Raw genomic sequence first — 16,105 nt, 5'->3', positions numbered from 1 at the left:
ATTTTAGGAAATGTGTACCATGAGACAATTTAATAAAGTTGGTGCATCCACACATTAGTAGCACACAAAATAAAGGCGTACAAAATAATGGTTCACCTACCCCGTAAATGATAAATTCCACTGTTATGCCTAGCCGTATAACTTACACCTGATAAAATGTATTTAGGGTCAGGGCTCCTGACAGGACGTAAATGAATGTACAACTTAATCATTCACATGGACCTAAACACCTATAATACTAAACAGTCTGGATTGTGCCATAACTGTAGTGTTTAGAGAACGCCTGCATATTAAGAGGGCAAAACTCATGAAAGTATAACAAAGCACTTTATTCATACACATGTTTAAAACACAAGAGACTGAAATGCAGTAGCTATTTATTTTTTTGGATCAGGAATATAGCGAGCAAAACAACCGGATTTCCATAGTCCCATACTCTTGATAATGTGTGCAGGTATTCCATGCTTGGAAGCCGAGGAAGCCGCACCCATCCGAAAGGAGTGTCCAGAAAGCACTGAGGGATCCAGAAAGCCATAAAACCCCATGTACATGGCTGCCTTTAAAACCATACTATTTTGTCCACCGAAAGGATAATTGTCTAAAGTATCAGATAGCTTCCTGAACATCTGAACATAGGTAGTTTTCTAGGGGCTTTCCAAACCTCACTTTTCTGAACCCCTTTAAGGGCCACTTTCACCATGTGTGAACAAAATATAGATGGCATGTCAGGTTTGGCTAGGGATAACTGATGCTGGACCCCAGCTAGATAGATTTTAATTGGGGATATGGCAAGATGCAGGGTTGAAAGGCAAAACCCGATAAAGGCAAGAATGAAAGAAATCGAATGGGGTTCGCTCTCCGGGAAATCAGCACTAAACTGTAGAAAAACATTCCAGGCTTTGGAATAAATCTTATGGGTATTAGAAGATAATGAGCTACTGATAAGACATTCGGCTACCCGGAGATGAAGCATCTGCCTCTGGCATGACCTGCAAGAAAAGAGACAAGATTTGTCTGAAAAGGGCGTCTGCTGCTATGTTTTGGACACCACTAATGTGGGCGCAGGTGAAATTGAAACTATGATTCAAAGATAACTAGACAAGTTTCCTAGCTAATACCATCACCTCCGGATTCTTAGATCTCCCTCTGAGCAAAATATCCACTGTGGCTGAGTTGTCAGAAACTAATAAAACTGTGGATTTGTGCCAAAACTTACCCCACACTAAAGCTGCAGAAACTATGGGATATAATTCAAATAATGCTAAATTCAGCCTGAAGGAAGGAAGATTGAGGATTTCTGGTGGCCAAGTGCTGGCTAACCAGTGCCTATCCCAAATTGCTGCGAACCCGGCTGTGGAGGACGCATCGCAAAAAATTCTAGGTGACATTGATTGCAGGGATAAAAAATGAAACATTATTCCAATTAGTCAGTAATGAATCCCACATAAACAAATCAGCCATGGCGTCATGGTCTAATTGAATAAGACTAAGCTTAGTGGCGGCTAAAGGGAGAAAGTCCAATAACCAGGCAATGAATGATCTTCCCTGTTGGATGACCCGCATGGCAAAATTTTACATGCCAAGGATAAACTACACTTCAACATTGGTTATTTGGGATGCATTGACCGCATTGTGAATGGCTGCTCTGATTTTTGCAAATTTTTGGCTTCCATTCTGGCTTCCTTTCTTTCGGTGTCAAGAACTACCCCCAGAAAAGTGAGCACCTTAGCAGGACCTTCAACCTTTTAAGGGAAGACTGGGACTGCCAGTTGGGAAAACACTGCTAACAATAAATCTAGATCTTTGGAAAATTTGGATGGTGGTTTGATTAGCAAGAAATCGTCCAAATAATGGATGACATGATAACATGCAAAGTGTTCTCTAGCATCCAGTGGAGAGCCTGTGCAAACCTATCAAATAGCCACGGGCTACTCCTAGCCCCGAAGGTTAGCTTAGTGGAAAAGTAATAGCTTCCTCTCCATCTGATGCCATGCCATTGCCATAACTGGGGCATGATCGGGAGCAGTTTGAAAGCATCCGAGATATCTGCTTTGGAGAGCCAAGCTCTGTGACCCCTGCTCAAGATAACGGCAAGGGCATCACCAATAGAGGCGTACTTCAAAGCAAATTCCTCTGCAGGAATTAACAAATTTAAACTAAGTACTGTGAATGAGTAGGGAGCAGATGAGTTGTAGATGAGTCTCCAAACATTGTACGGTGATTCACAAAAAAGGACTGATTATGAAACCCTTGTCTAACTCTAGCTGTATCAAAACATCAACAGCCTCAGGGTCAGCTTGGGCTGAGATCAGGTTGTTACACTCATGCAAAGTTTCAGGTAGAGTAACCAGACCTACATGGAAACCATGCTGGAAGCTGGAGACTAGGAACTGGTTCGGGTGATCCACCAGAAACTGCTGCAAGAATGCCACATCTATCACACCTAGTCAGGGCTTTTCTGTTTATTTTTGTGGGCACGCAACCTTGGGGTGGGCCTGGAAACAAATGACACAAATGTGCAACAATCTACGCTGATTGTAATTGCATGATGTGTAGTTAAAATTATTGCAAATTTGGGACTTACCCAAATATTTAATGGGTCTTCCCAATTTGTCTGTAAGACCAGAAGATTTCATGCTCCCAAGGCTGGACTGCTGTGAAAGTGCTGGGTTGGCTGCTAGCAGTATCTCTGTTAACAGAACTGCACCAATCCTTAGTATGGCTGCTGGATTGGCACTTGGCACAGATGTAAGCCTTCAGTCCAGCAAAGTGGCTACAGAAAATTTCCATGTCTATGGTAGCCCAGTTGACAACATAGCCGAACTGACTCAAAGCTGCGGCAAACTTGACAGAGAATGAACGGTGGTGTTCGTAAAAGCACTGCCTCCATATTTATGATAAAGTTCAATAACTTGGTAGTGATCCAATTCCTCCCTCCTCTGTGGTTTCACTGAGCAAATGATGTAAATACTTAATGCCATGATTAATTCCGAAACCTATAGCTTTCTATTTAATCGGGCATCCTTTGCTTTTAAAACCAAAGAGACATCGCCACGTGCTATTGTCTTGTTCTCATGAAGGTCATGTGTAGCTATAAGTAAGGAGGCTAAATTTATGTCCTTGCTATCAAGGATATCTTTTTTAATGTGTGCGGGGATAAAATGAGCTGGTGCTATGTTGGGAATAGAAAGTTGAGTACCTTACTGCGGAATATGGACTGGAGTAGGAGCAGGTGCAGCCATTTTGGGGGGCGTGTTCCTAGTTTCTATGGCTTCAACCCTAGACTGCATGTCAGCTAGGGAAGAAGATAAGTTGTTGACAAGAGTATGAAGTTGTGTCAAAGATGTATGCAGCGTGCGGGATGACATTTCCTCATTACTAGGCCCTGCTGTGTCTGACATGAGGAGACGATATAATTCAGCCTTCCTGGCAGTAGCCGGGAAAGGAATACCCCTTCTAGCTAATTCAGCAGTAAGCTTGGGCACAGTCCAACTTCTAAGCGATGGAATACTGGCATGGTCAAAAGTCCTCGTGGTATTCTCTAAGATCGAAACTGAGTCCTCGAAAGCCGATGCGTTTGACATTTCTGCAAGATACCCGGATAATATAACATAATTACTCTATAGCTAACCCAAGACTCTATAGCTAACCTGTGACTAACCCACTATCAGCTAAGTAACATACTCACCTAACGCCTGCTAAAACGAAAGACAACAACAAGACAACAACAAGTACACAAATCTGTGGACGTGACAGTTAATGATACACAAATGAACGGACCTGAGGACGTGACAGGATCCAAAGTACTGAAGTGGCCCATTGAAACTAGTGCTAATAATAACCAACAATTATTGCATCACCTACACCTTTTACCAATGAAGTGACCTTATAGTTAAATAACCATGACTTGAACAGAGTCACAACCCAAAGATGTTATGAGTTCACGAGGCAACTGTATATCAGATAACAGCTTACCGTTAACTCACGACGCTTTACACGACTGTACCTTAATCAGACAACCATATGCTTGTCTACACGAAACGTTAATTTATAATCAAAGACTATAACTGAGCAGACCTACCCAAACCTAGGAGCTGAATGTCCAGCACAGAAAGGATACTGAAATCCACAAAAAACAAACTGTGGCTACCTGTAAACAAAGAAAAACGAGGAACCTGCTGCCATGTATAACCTGGCACAGAAGCATAACTAGAAATACATAGAGATATTTAACAAGAAGTTTACCTAAACCTTCCCTGAACAAAATAAGGAACCGCACCTCATACACGAACAGACATCAATTTGAAGAGAAACACGTAGGCAACTGAAACTGAACTGAAAAGTGACCCTAGCTAAGGCCTGACTGTTATTGGATAAGTAATCAGATTTTATGAACGATCGGAGCCAAACATGTGAGAGGTACGAAACCTGAAACTGTACATAAGTGAATAAATGACTTATTTACACACCTTGAAGACTTTTAAGACGAACAACCTACCAAATATGTTGCGTATGAAATATTCAATGAAGTAAGATGATCTGCAAGATAATGCACAAAATTAAAACCATTAAAGGACATCTGCAGTGTTACAAACACTTATCCCCTATCCTCAAGATAGGAGATAAGTGTTTGATCGCGGGGGGTCCGAACGCTGGGGCCCCCGGCGATCTCCTGTATGGAGCCGCGGCTCTCCCGTGCAGGGGGCGTGGCAGCCGCAGCATGACGTTGCGGCCGGCATGCCTCCTCCATACATCTCTATGGGAGAGGCGAGGAGGCAGCATTCGTGCCTCTCCTCATCCCCCATAGAACTATATGGGGACGGGGAGGAGACGGGGCGTCACCGTCGACCTCTAGGTCGACGCTATGTCACCATGGGCGCTAATGTCGGCGCCCCATTAGGGAGATCGAGGGGGGTCCCATCAATCGGACCCCCCGCGATCAAACACTTATCCCCTATCCTGTGGACAGGGGATAAGTGTAATTCTGCTGCAGTTGTCCTTTAAAGCACAGATGACAATGAATGTATGGCCAGGACAAGCATGACATAATGATCCTGATGCAGGAACTGATTGTAAAATAAGAAATGTACGTGCAATATAATGAGTGACTGAAAATACATAAACCACCGAGAATACTAGAAAAGGCCAAAAGATAAGTACTGAAAATGAGGATGATATGAACGAGATAGTAGTCACCTGGAATCATGCAAGAAGTGAGAAAATGGCTGAAAGCACTATGGATAGTAAAAATGTAAATATTGCTGAGTACTAAGGAAATTACAACATTCTAAAGACGTAATCCATTAAACGGAAAATAAGGCTACAAATTGATGCTAAAGTGCACGAGTAAACATGCCAGATTCGCAAAACTGACATAATAACCCTCCATAATCTATGAACAACTTGCTCAAAAATAAAATCCACAAAATAGAAAAAAGAGTGCTACCAGGCTATATACTAAAATAAGAAATTCAGAGCCCCTCCTTTTTTTCTTTTCTTTCAAAAAGACCTCAGACCAATAACCAATAACCCGTGGTACCTTCTGATAAAACATAGACAATACTGAGGGAGAGACAGGAGGACTGACCTGAAGACCTCAGACCAGATTGTGCGTGGCGACCGCAAAGAAAATAGATGCCGCAAGTGACAGTGATGACACCGGCTTGCGCAGGTTGAAGCCCGCGGGAGATAGCATGGGAGGTGCGGCAGTCCTGACACCGGAGTCGATGGGGATGCGTATACTCACCGCGCGATGCGATCCGAGTAGTTCCGGTCAGCTGACAGGCAGGTCAGCTGACGACGTCACGTGACTTCCGAGAAGAACCCACAGCGTAACAGAACCAGGGGCCGTGAGTTCTTATAGGCTATCCGCCCCTCCCACAAACACAGGCTACAAGATGGCCTTATACTTACTCCAAAAACTAAATTTTGGGGGAAGATCATTTCTCCCACTACAACCGGATCTTGCACTATAATGCTATTCCAAATACTGAGCCTGGCTTTACCTTTTTTGTGTAAGGTCTCATGCACACAATGCATCAGTATTATGACATATTGAATAGAAAATAATCACTGGCACTCACCTATTAATAACTTTTTTTTATTTTGTTCATTAAAATGGCTGCCACTGGCGGCAGTGCAAAAGAGACATGTCAATCTGAGCTCAGGCTGATGCGTCTTATTTGTACTGCCGACGGTCAGTCGTTTTAATGGATGAAGTAAAATAGGTTTTAAATGGGAGTGCCAATGATTTTTCTTTTCGCTATGTCAAATTTTGAATGAATGCTTTATTTAAATGTTTTCATTGTCCACCCCTATGTAATCCCATGTTACTCCCAATCTTTTTCATGTAAGTTTTATGAGTTGTGTTTTTTTGTAATGTATGATAGCACTGGTGCCACCCTGTATTTCCACTCAGCGTGCATCTGTATTATGACTACCGGAGTACTAATTAGGCTTTCTTTCCTTTGCTGTCATAGCCCTTTATCTATATGTTTTAGCCAATGCATAGTGACTTGTTAGCCATCTATATTTTTTAGCCAATGCATAGTGACTTGTGGCTGGAGGATGATCTAGGAAATTCTTTAAAGTGTACCTGTTGCTTTAAAAAAACTTTTCATATGACCTTGAGTCCGCGGCGTTGCTAGGTCTCCAGTCTCCAAAAGACCAGAGGATAGAGCCCATAGCCTAAGCTACAGCCCTAACCACACCCCAGTCACGGCCCCGACCACACCTTCATTCACGCCCAATCGCATACACACTACTACCAGTAGGCAACTGTACAGTGTGGTTTCAGCACTCACACTCCTCTTTCCATCAGCGTAAGCTGAAGCCTGAGGCTTACACTGACGGGGGGGCTTTCACCTGTATGCTCACTCGTCTGGGAATCCAGGACAAGTGTCCTGGATCCTCATAGCCCAGCGAGCGGGAGCGGGACACGGGGCTATAGAGGCCACACCTAGGCTATAGCACCATTAGCCCCCCCAGCAACGTCCCTGCCTTTAGACAAGTCCAGCATTTTGATCATTCAGGGTCTGAGTGTTCAGACCCCAACTGATCCCTAAAATGGGTGCAGAGATAGTGTGCGCTGACCAAGACAATCCCTTAGACTTACATTGTAAGTAAGTCTCCTTAGCGTGCTCTTTTTCTGGTTCATTCTAGCTATTAAACTCTGACCCCGATGGATCAAAACTGCTGGCATGTCTCTACAGCATGTCAAAAGTGGCAGTGCCCATTTAATGAGCAGTGATTATGTAAAATCTTAATTTTACAATATGTATGAAAAGTCCAACCAATCTAATAGCGAGAAAGTTGTAACTACCCTAAAACTAGTTATTATGGTCTATAGCCACTGGGGACCCTCATGGTTAAAGGGGTTTTTTGAGACTACAACATTCATGGCCTATCAAGAGTCGGGGTCGCAAAGAAATGTTTGCATTGTTGTTTGCACTCTTTTTTGGGTGCAAATAAAAGTGAAGTGGCGTTCATAGAACAAGTGCCCCCCTGTAGGTAGTTTACCCACAGTATGTAGTTTGCCCCTATAGGTAAGTTCCTCCCCTGTAGGTAGTTTACCCCCTTATAGGTAGGAACCCCCTCTAGGTAGTTTTCCCGACAAAACAGGACCAGGAAAGTATTATTGTCATCAGTGTCACCTGCACTACCTGTACTGACAGGTTAGTGCAGGTGACACTGATGACAGATTTACTTTAACCTCTTAAGGACGTCGGGCGTACCTGTACGCCCTACGCCCGGTCCCGGTGATTAAAACGGGGTCACGCCGTGACCCCGCATCACACCGGGTCGGTCCCGGCTGCTATTCATAGCCAGGACCATGGGCTAACAGTGCACGGCACCGATCGTTGTGCCGCGTGCTATTAACCCTTCAGACGCGCCGATCAAAGTTGACCGCCGCATCTGAAAGTGAAAGTAAACGCTTCCCGTCAGCTCAGTCAGGCTGATCGAGACATCACGATAAAATCGCGGTGTCCTGATCAGCTAGGACGTGAGCGAAGGTCCCCTTACCTGTCTCTGCCGTGTCCGATCTGGGTTTGATTGCTCCAAGCCTGAGCTACAGCTATGCCTTTGCAGGGATCAGCATAAGAGATCAGTGTTTCCAGTGCTATAGGTCCCTATGACCTATAGCACCGCAAAAAGAAAAAGTAAAAAAAAAAAAAAAAGTTAACAAAGGTCATTTAACCCCTTCCCTAATAAAAGTTTGAATCACCCTCCCTTTTCCCATTAAAAAAAACTGTGGAAATAAAAAAAAATATATGTGCTATCGCCACGTACGGAAATGTTCAAACTATAAAAATATATCATTAATTAAATCACACGGTCAATGGCGTATGCGCAAAAAAATTCCGAAGTCCAAAATAGTGTATTTTTGGTCACTTTTTATATCATGAAAAAATGAATAAAAAGCGATCAAAAAGTCAGATCAATACAAAAATGGTACCGACAAAAACTAAAACGGCCCATACAGAATAAAGATAAGGTGTTAATTTTACCGATAAATACACTGCGTAGAAACGGAAGCCCCCAAAAGTTACAAATTTTTTTCTTCAATTTTGTCGCACAATGAATTTTTTTTCCATTTTTCCGTGGATTTTTGGGTAAAATGACTAATGTCACTGCAACGTAGAATTGGTGGCGCAAAAAATAAGCCATCATATGGAATTTTATGTGCAAAATTGAAAGTGTTATGATTTTTAGAAGGTGGTGAGGAAAAAATGAAAATGCGAAAACGGAAAAACTCTACGTCCTTAAGGGGTTAAATATCCAAATTTGCTAAGTTTATTTATTTATTTATTTATTTATTTTTTTGCAACAACAAAATCAAAGTGATTTTGAGCTATTTTCTCCATTAAGCATTCATTTTTAATAGGAAATATTTGATGCCATTTTGTTACATTTTTATCTATTTGTTAATCCTTTGATATATGATTCCTAACTACCCCACTATCACTGATATGGAGTTTTGTGAAAAAAATTCCCCTACCCCAATATTTAGGAAGACTTTTTCAGTCTACCATTGCTCCCGCCTCATACAGTTTCCTTCACATCTGGTCGCCAAAGAGTCACTCCGTCATCTTGCAGTCTGCTAATGAGATCCCTCATTTAATTAATACCATAAGAATTTTAATTCTGACTGAATCAATTTAATGTGATGTGATTTTGTCAGCTCTATTCCCCAAGTAAAAAGTGAGCCTGATGCTTATTACATACATCATTTCATGGGCTCTGCATTCCCTGCTGACTTAAACAAATTCTAATTAAGACTAATTAAAGCATCATTTATGAAAGCGCTTGTGATAGCTATGCAAACATTCTGGGTGGGTGTGCTATGCATAGTAATTACCCTAGTTAATATTAAGGCTAGGTCCTTAGCAATTAGATCTTCCAAAAGGAGGGTTATTCTGAATTTACCCTTTTTCGGTGCCAATAATTAAAACAAAAAGGATGTTTTAAATACACGTAGTGGCCTGATTAATTAAATGCATTTGAAAAATTACATATGTTGATTGAATATTATTTTTTTTTTATTACAAATTGAAAAATTGCTAAGATTCTAAAATATTACACTTTGGATGCATTAATTCAATTGAACAATAAAATGTAAAGATATAAGATGTTATTATAATGTTTTAATGCTGGGATTCTTAAAGGCAATGTGTCACCAGATAATGACATTGTCTAAATCAAGTTTTTAAGAATTTTTTGTGATGTTTTCTAGTGTTCCAAAATAGTCCTGATATCTTGCAGTTTTCATTCTGTCCACTAAGCCTAATAATAAGCTAAGACTTCCTGTTCTGTACAGATAATTTTTCAGGAGTCTCCTCACTATTATCATAGGCAATATATGGTGATACAGATAAGATGCAATCAGGCCATTCACAATAGGTGATGGTCACAGCTCCCCTACTTGCTTTCCCTGCATATTGACCTCTGCATAGGCCACAAAGTATGCCTAGAAAACTCTCCGATAGCAATCCATAGGGTCCCTGCCAGTATATTGTTTCTATTTCCATGGGGCTTGCGGTAAAGCTTTTCTTAAAATGCTGATAAAAAAAATTCAGCAATATGGCTGCCTCCATAATAATGTCTGCAAAAAAGCTACATACAGTTGAAAAATATTCATTAGATTAAAAAAATGGAACATGTTTTGGCATCTGGCTCTAATCAGTACAGAAAAAAAAATTAAAGTGATACATTCCTTTTTAGTAAGTTACAAAACCTGCATAGAAAAACTGAATTACATTTTTTTCTATTTCAAATAAATAAAAAAAATCTGCTTTATTTGGTGAAAATGTCAATTAATCCTACTTCTAATGAAATCTATGAGATGAGATGTTCACATAGTGCTCTTCATATGTAAACCATTTAATCATAGTAAGGTATTATAGTCAAACTTGGTTGTCTGAGTTCTTCTTTTTCCTCTTTTAGTTGAATGGCTTCAAAGGATGGTTTACTTTGGATGTTTTTGACAGCTAGGTACATCAAGAATAAAGAAAATATAAAAGCCAAAATGGAGAGTGGACTGGCATCTTAAAACTCACTCACATCTTAAAACTTTCCCCGGTAGTAAGTACATTATACAGGGTATTCAAACATAGGGTAGAGTTGGGTTCATCTCTAAGATGTTTGATTCGCCATATTTTGCTAGGTAGACCTGACGAAGGGGGTTACCTCCATGAAGTGTAGCCCAGCTATTTATAACTTTATTATGTTTTATGTGAAGCATTATAGATTTCCTTAAAGTACAATCTTATGAGAAGACTCCCTTTGTCTGATGGAATACAGAGAATTGAATACCTTGGAGACCTACCTAACTCTACCGTACATTAACTTGTGGATAAGAGAGAAGGAAAAACAACCTACCCTATGTACTGTAACTACTGAGATGTGAGATTGAAAATTGATAGCTTGCTCTCAATTTTGTCTATGATTACGTAAGGGTAACCAAAGGGTATACGAAAGGTAGAAGAAAGCGGTTAAGGCAGAGAACATAGGCAATTGTGTCTACTAAGTGGTAGTTATCCACCACTCAGAAAGTCAACATACTAACATAAATAGCATGTGGGTTCTGCAAGATTGCAGTAATTCTGTACAGGAGTATGGTAGCCACGGGGTTGCTAGGAAAAACTTTATCACATTGTAATGGCAGGTCACCATTAGCCTATACATGGTCCGAGGTTGGAGACATATTCTCCTGGGCCAGACACGGGAAGTAAATGAACACACCAATGTCAGGTTTGGATAACTGCCTTTTACTGAGCAGGGTACAGATGGTATCACACTCCAACAGAATGGTGCAGAGTGGAGAGGCTGCAGTGTAACCCCTTGGGAGCCCTGTTGCCTTACTGGGACTTATGGTGCTTTTCACCCAATAGATTAATACTGACTTGATATAAGACTAAAGATTGTTCCAGATCGCTAGGGTTCTGACTAGGTCCTGTGTCTTTCTCCGCCAAGGCTTGAATTTCCTCTGTGCAGGAGATTCCTTACAGAATAGCTGGATAAGACGTGAGATAAGATTTTGTTCTGGGCCTTCCCTCAGAGCTTCTCCACATTCAACTCACACCTTTACCACAATTGTGCTCTTCTTGATCTGGGGTAACTCCTCCCTCCCTACTCTATATACTAAGGAATTTAGGGGTTCCCATTGGGCATACAGGGTCACATGGGCTTACAGTGCTCCACTCTTAAAGGTATAACACATATAGATAACATATAATACAATACTTATGAAAATATGATAAAGTTCTTGAACACAATAACAATAATAACCAGTCCTTTAGGGGGGCCCAACACCTGTGCTGCAGGTCTATCCGAGGAAGTCCGAAGCCCACATGACAGCCTTTGGTGCTGGGACACTGTTGGAAGCCAACATTGGCCACACTAGTATAAATTTGATGTGTTTTTATTATGGACTCAAATACAATGAAGAGGACAATGGAATGCAGTGGAATTTCATGGATGGCATGGATGTAGGTTGTCAGCAGGATGGCTCCAGGAATGGTGGTTGATGCAAACAGCTGAGTAGACAATCATTTGCTTTTATCCGGTTTAAAGCCATACGATAAGCCTGGCACCTGAGTGATAAGAATGGGGATGAGCTACAGTTCCTGTTACCCCCTATGGTAAAGCCATAAAACCAGCCCCTGCTGTGTTGGACACAATGGACCGCAAATCATCCTGTCAGCCCACCAAGGTGTGGTTCTCGAGAAAACTTGGATGGACATCTGTCAACACAATGTGGGACAACAAAGAGGATCCCCCACTCAAGAAGACATCAAAGAACAAGAACTGATTGCAATGCAAATAAATCACCTACAAGACAACATTCAACAACCTTGTTTGCAGATTTGTCAAGGAACTCTTCTGATTGGCCATGGAGATGTCTTGGGATGGGCAATGTATGGGTTATGTGTGTGGATGACTGCTATATATGTTACTTATAGGAAGATGAGATAGAGAGAGCACTTCCTGCCCCCATCCTTTCACCTTCCCCTCTTCCTTGCACCCCTACCCCTTAATTAGTTAGGATTCCCCTTTATATTTGTATACCTTGTAATAAACCCCTATAAAGATCCAATTGTCCTCAATCAATTAGTTAGGCACCCAAAAGCAAAGCAGTTTCTATAGACACCACCGGAGCGCTCCTAATAGTTTGTTTCTCTGGGTTCTTCTATACATAAAGCTGTGTGCGTAGAACCTGTGTAGTGACACATAGTCCTGGGATTCAATATTATGGTGCTGTTGGTACTTTGCATTCCACCATATGGTGCGTCCATGTGGCTCTGTATTTTAGTAGTGCTTTTACTAAAGAACCCCTCTATAATATGGCATGCTATGAAAATCAGAGGCAAAAAGCAAAAGAGTATGGGTCCTAGATCTACAGTATATGGGTGCTGTATTATAAATCCATACAACGCAGATCCATATTACAAATCTGTCTATAATCAGTTTATTTCCTCAGCCAAACTTAAAATACTTTCAAGTTGTATCAGTATTTTACATTTATTTATTTATTTTTTATTTTTTGCTAAAACTAGGATTGGAACCTGAACAGGAAAAAAATCTGGAATGATTTGTACCTTGTCTGTGTTTTGGACCCACCGCTGGTTTTGATTTAAAAATATTGACATTAAGCTATGACCAAAATAATGCCATGAGAATGTAACCTTAGACCACAATAGGATTCTATAGTGATTTAAAGAGGTACTCCACTGCCCCAGCTTTCGTGACGTCATGGCAACGCCCCCTCAATGCAAGCCGCCACACCCCCTCCCATAGACTTGCATTGAGGGGGCATAGCGTGACATCAGGAGGGGCGTGGTTGTGACGTCACAACCCCCGCAGGCTGCACCCAGAGTTCGGAACATTTTGTTCCAAATGCTGGGGCAGTGGACTGAGACCTTTTTTGCAATTCTGACCACTGTCACTTTATGCATTAATAACTCTGGGATACTTTTACTATTTATTCTGATTCCAAGACAGTTTTTTCGTGACTTATTCTACTTTAAGATAGTGGTTAATTTTCGTTGTTACTTGCATCCTTTATTGGTGAAAAATCCCAAAATTTCATGAAAATTTTGAAAATTTAGCTTGTAAAAAAAACTCTTTGCTTGTAAGGAAAATGGATATTCCAAATAAATGATATATTGATTCACAAATACAATATGTCTACTTGTTGTTGGCATCATAAAGTTGACATGTTTTTACTTTCGGAAGACATCAGAGGGCTTCAAAGTTCTGCAGCAATTTTCCAATTTTACACAAAAATTTCAAAATCTGAATTTTTCAGGGACCAGTTCAGTTTAAGTGGATTTGAGGGGCTTTCATGTTAGAAATACCCCATAAATGACCCCATTATAAAAACTGCACCACTCAAAGTATTCAAAAGGACATTCAGAAAGTTTGTTAACGCTTTAGGTGTTTCTCAGGAATAGCAGAAAATTCTAAATCTTCATTTTTTACACTCGCATGTTCTTGTAGAACCATTTATTTTTTATTTTTACAAGGGGTAAAAGGAGAGAAATCCCCTCAAAATTTGTAACCCCATTTCTCTCGAGTGAGGAAATACGTCATATGTGGATGTAAAGTGCTCCGTGGGTGCACTAGAGGGCTCAGAAGGGAAGGAGCGACAATGGGATTTTGCAGAGTGAATTTTGCTGAAGAGGTTTTTGGGGCATGTCGCATTTAGGAAGCCTCTATGGTGCCAGAACAGTAAAAAAAAAAAAAAAAAAACACATGGCGAACTATTTTGGAAACTACACCCCTCAAGGAGTGTAAAACGGGGTACAGTCAGCCTTAACATCCACAGGTGTTAACACTTTTTTTTCACTTTTTTTTTTGCAGTGTTATAGCCCATAGGGGGCTATAACACTGCACACACTGATCTTTTACACTAGTGTTATAGCCCCCTATGTGCTATAACACTGCAAAAAAAAGTGTAAATATATGTGATTTAACCCCTTCCCTAAAAAAAAGTTTGAATCATCCCCTTTTCCCGTCTATTTTTATTTACACAGGTTTTTTTTTTGTTTTTTATGGGAAAAGGGGGGGGGATTCAAACTTTTATTAGTGAAGGGGTTAAATCACATATCTTAACCCTTTTTTTCCCTTTTTTTTGCAGTGTTATAGCACATCACAGTAGTGTAAAAGATCAGTGTGTGCAGTGTTATAGCCCCATATGGGCTATAACACTGCAAAATAAAAAGTGAAAAAAGTGTTAATATATGTAATTTAACCCCTTCCATCACCCCCTTTTGTAAATAAAAATTAAAATAAACATATGTGGTATCACCTCGTGCGTAAATGTCCAAACTATAAAAATATATTGTTAATTAAACCAATGGCGTAAACGTAAAAATATTCCAAAGTCCAAAATAGCGTATTTTTGGTCACTTTTTACACCATTAAAAATTGAATAAATGGTACCGATAAAAACTACAGATCATGGCGCAAAAAATGAGCCCTCAAACCGCCCCATATGCGGAAAAATAAAAAAGTTATAGGGGTCATAAGAGGACATTTTTAAACATATAAATTTTCCTGCATGTAGTTATGATTTTTTCCAGAAGTATAACAAAATAAGACCTATATAAGTAGGGTATCATTTTAACCGTATGGACCTACAGAATAAAGATAAGGTGTCATTTTTACCAAAAAATGCACTGCGTAGAAACATAAGTCCCCAAAAGTTACAAAATTGCGTTTTTTCTTTAATTTTGTCGCACAATTATTTTTTTTTTGTTTTGCAGTGGAATTTTGAGTAAAATGACTAATGTCACTGCAAAGAAGAATTGGTGGCGCAAAAAATAAGCCATAATATGGATTTTTAGGTGAAAAATTGAAAGGGTTATGATTTTTAAGAGGTAATGAGGAAAAAACGAAAATGCAAAAACTTAAAAACGCTGAGTCCTTAAACGGGTTAAGGGGTTAACCCCTTAAGGACTCAGCCCATTTTGGCCTTAAGGACTCAGACAATTTAATTTTTACGTTTTCATTTTTTCCTCCTCGCCTTCTAAAAATCATAACTCTTTTATATTTTCATCCACAGACTAGTATGAGGGCTTGTTTTTTGCGCGACCAGTTGTCCTTTGTAATGACATAACTCATTATATCATAAAATGTATGGCGCAACCAAAAAACACTATTTTTGTGGGGAAATTAAAACGAAAAACGCAATTTTGCTAATTTTGGAAGGTTTCGTTTTCACGCCGTACAATTTATGGTAAAAATGACATGTGTTCTTTATTCTGAGGGTCAATACGATTAAAATGATACCCATTATTACTTACTTTTCTATTATTGTTGCGCTTAAAAAAAATCACAAACTTTTTAACCAAATTAGTACGTTTATAATCCATTTATTTTGATGACCTCTAACTTTTTTATTTTTCCGTATAAGTGGCGGTATGGGGGCTCATTTTTTGCGCCATGATCTGTACGTTTTTTTGATACCACATTTGCATATAAAATGTCCCCATAGGGGACTATTCATAGCAATACCTTGATTGCTAATACTGATCTGTTCTATGTATAGGACATAGAACAGATCAGTGTTATCGGTCATCTTCTGCTCTGGTCTGCTCGATCA

The 16,105-nt window shown here is 40.1% G+C and overlaps 1 long non-coding RNA gene across 4 annotated transcripts in view; it reads left to right on the top strand.

The window, feature by feature from the left end:
• LOC130285254 (uncharacterized) overlaps nucleotides 1-16,105 on the top strand; it is a 163,546-nt gene that overhangs the window by 101,781 nt on the left and 45,660 nt on the right. For 2 of the 4 annotated variants that reach the window (XR_008847313.1, XR_008847312.1), the window contains exon 3: nucleotides 10,444-10,581. The exons of the other annotated variants lie outside the window; for them this stretch is intronic. This is a non-coding gene — a long non-coding RNA (uncharacterized LOC130285254). The remainder of the gene's footprint in view (nucleotides 1-10,443; nucleotides 10,582-16,105) is intronic. 4 annotated transcript variants of the gene reach the window in all.

Source organism: Hyla sarda, chromosome 8, assembly GCF_029499605.1.
Source record: "Hyla sarda isolate aHylSar1 chromosome 8, aHylSar1.hap1, whole genome shotgun sequence".
In the NCBI taxonomy this organism is placed as follows: domain Eukaryota; kingdom Metazoa; phylum Chordata; class Amphibia; order Anura; family Hylidae; genus Hyla; species Hyla sarda.
Note: the sequence above shows the minus strand (reverse complement) of the source record. Positions and strands in the feature narration are given on the sequence as shown.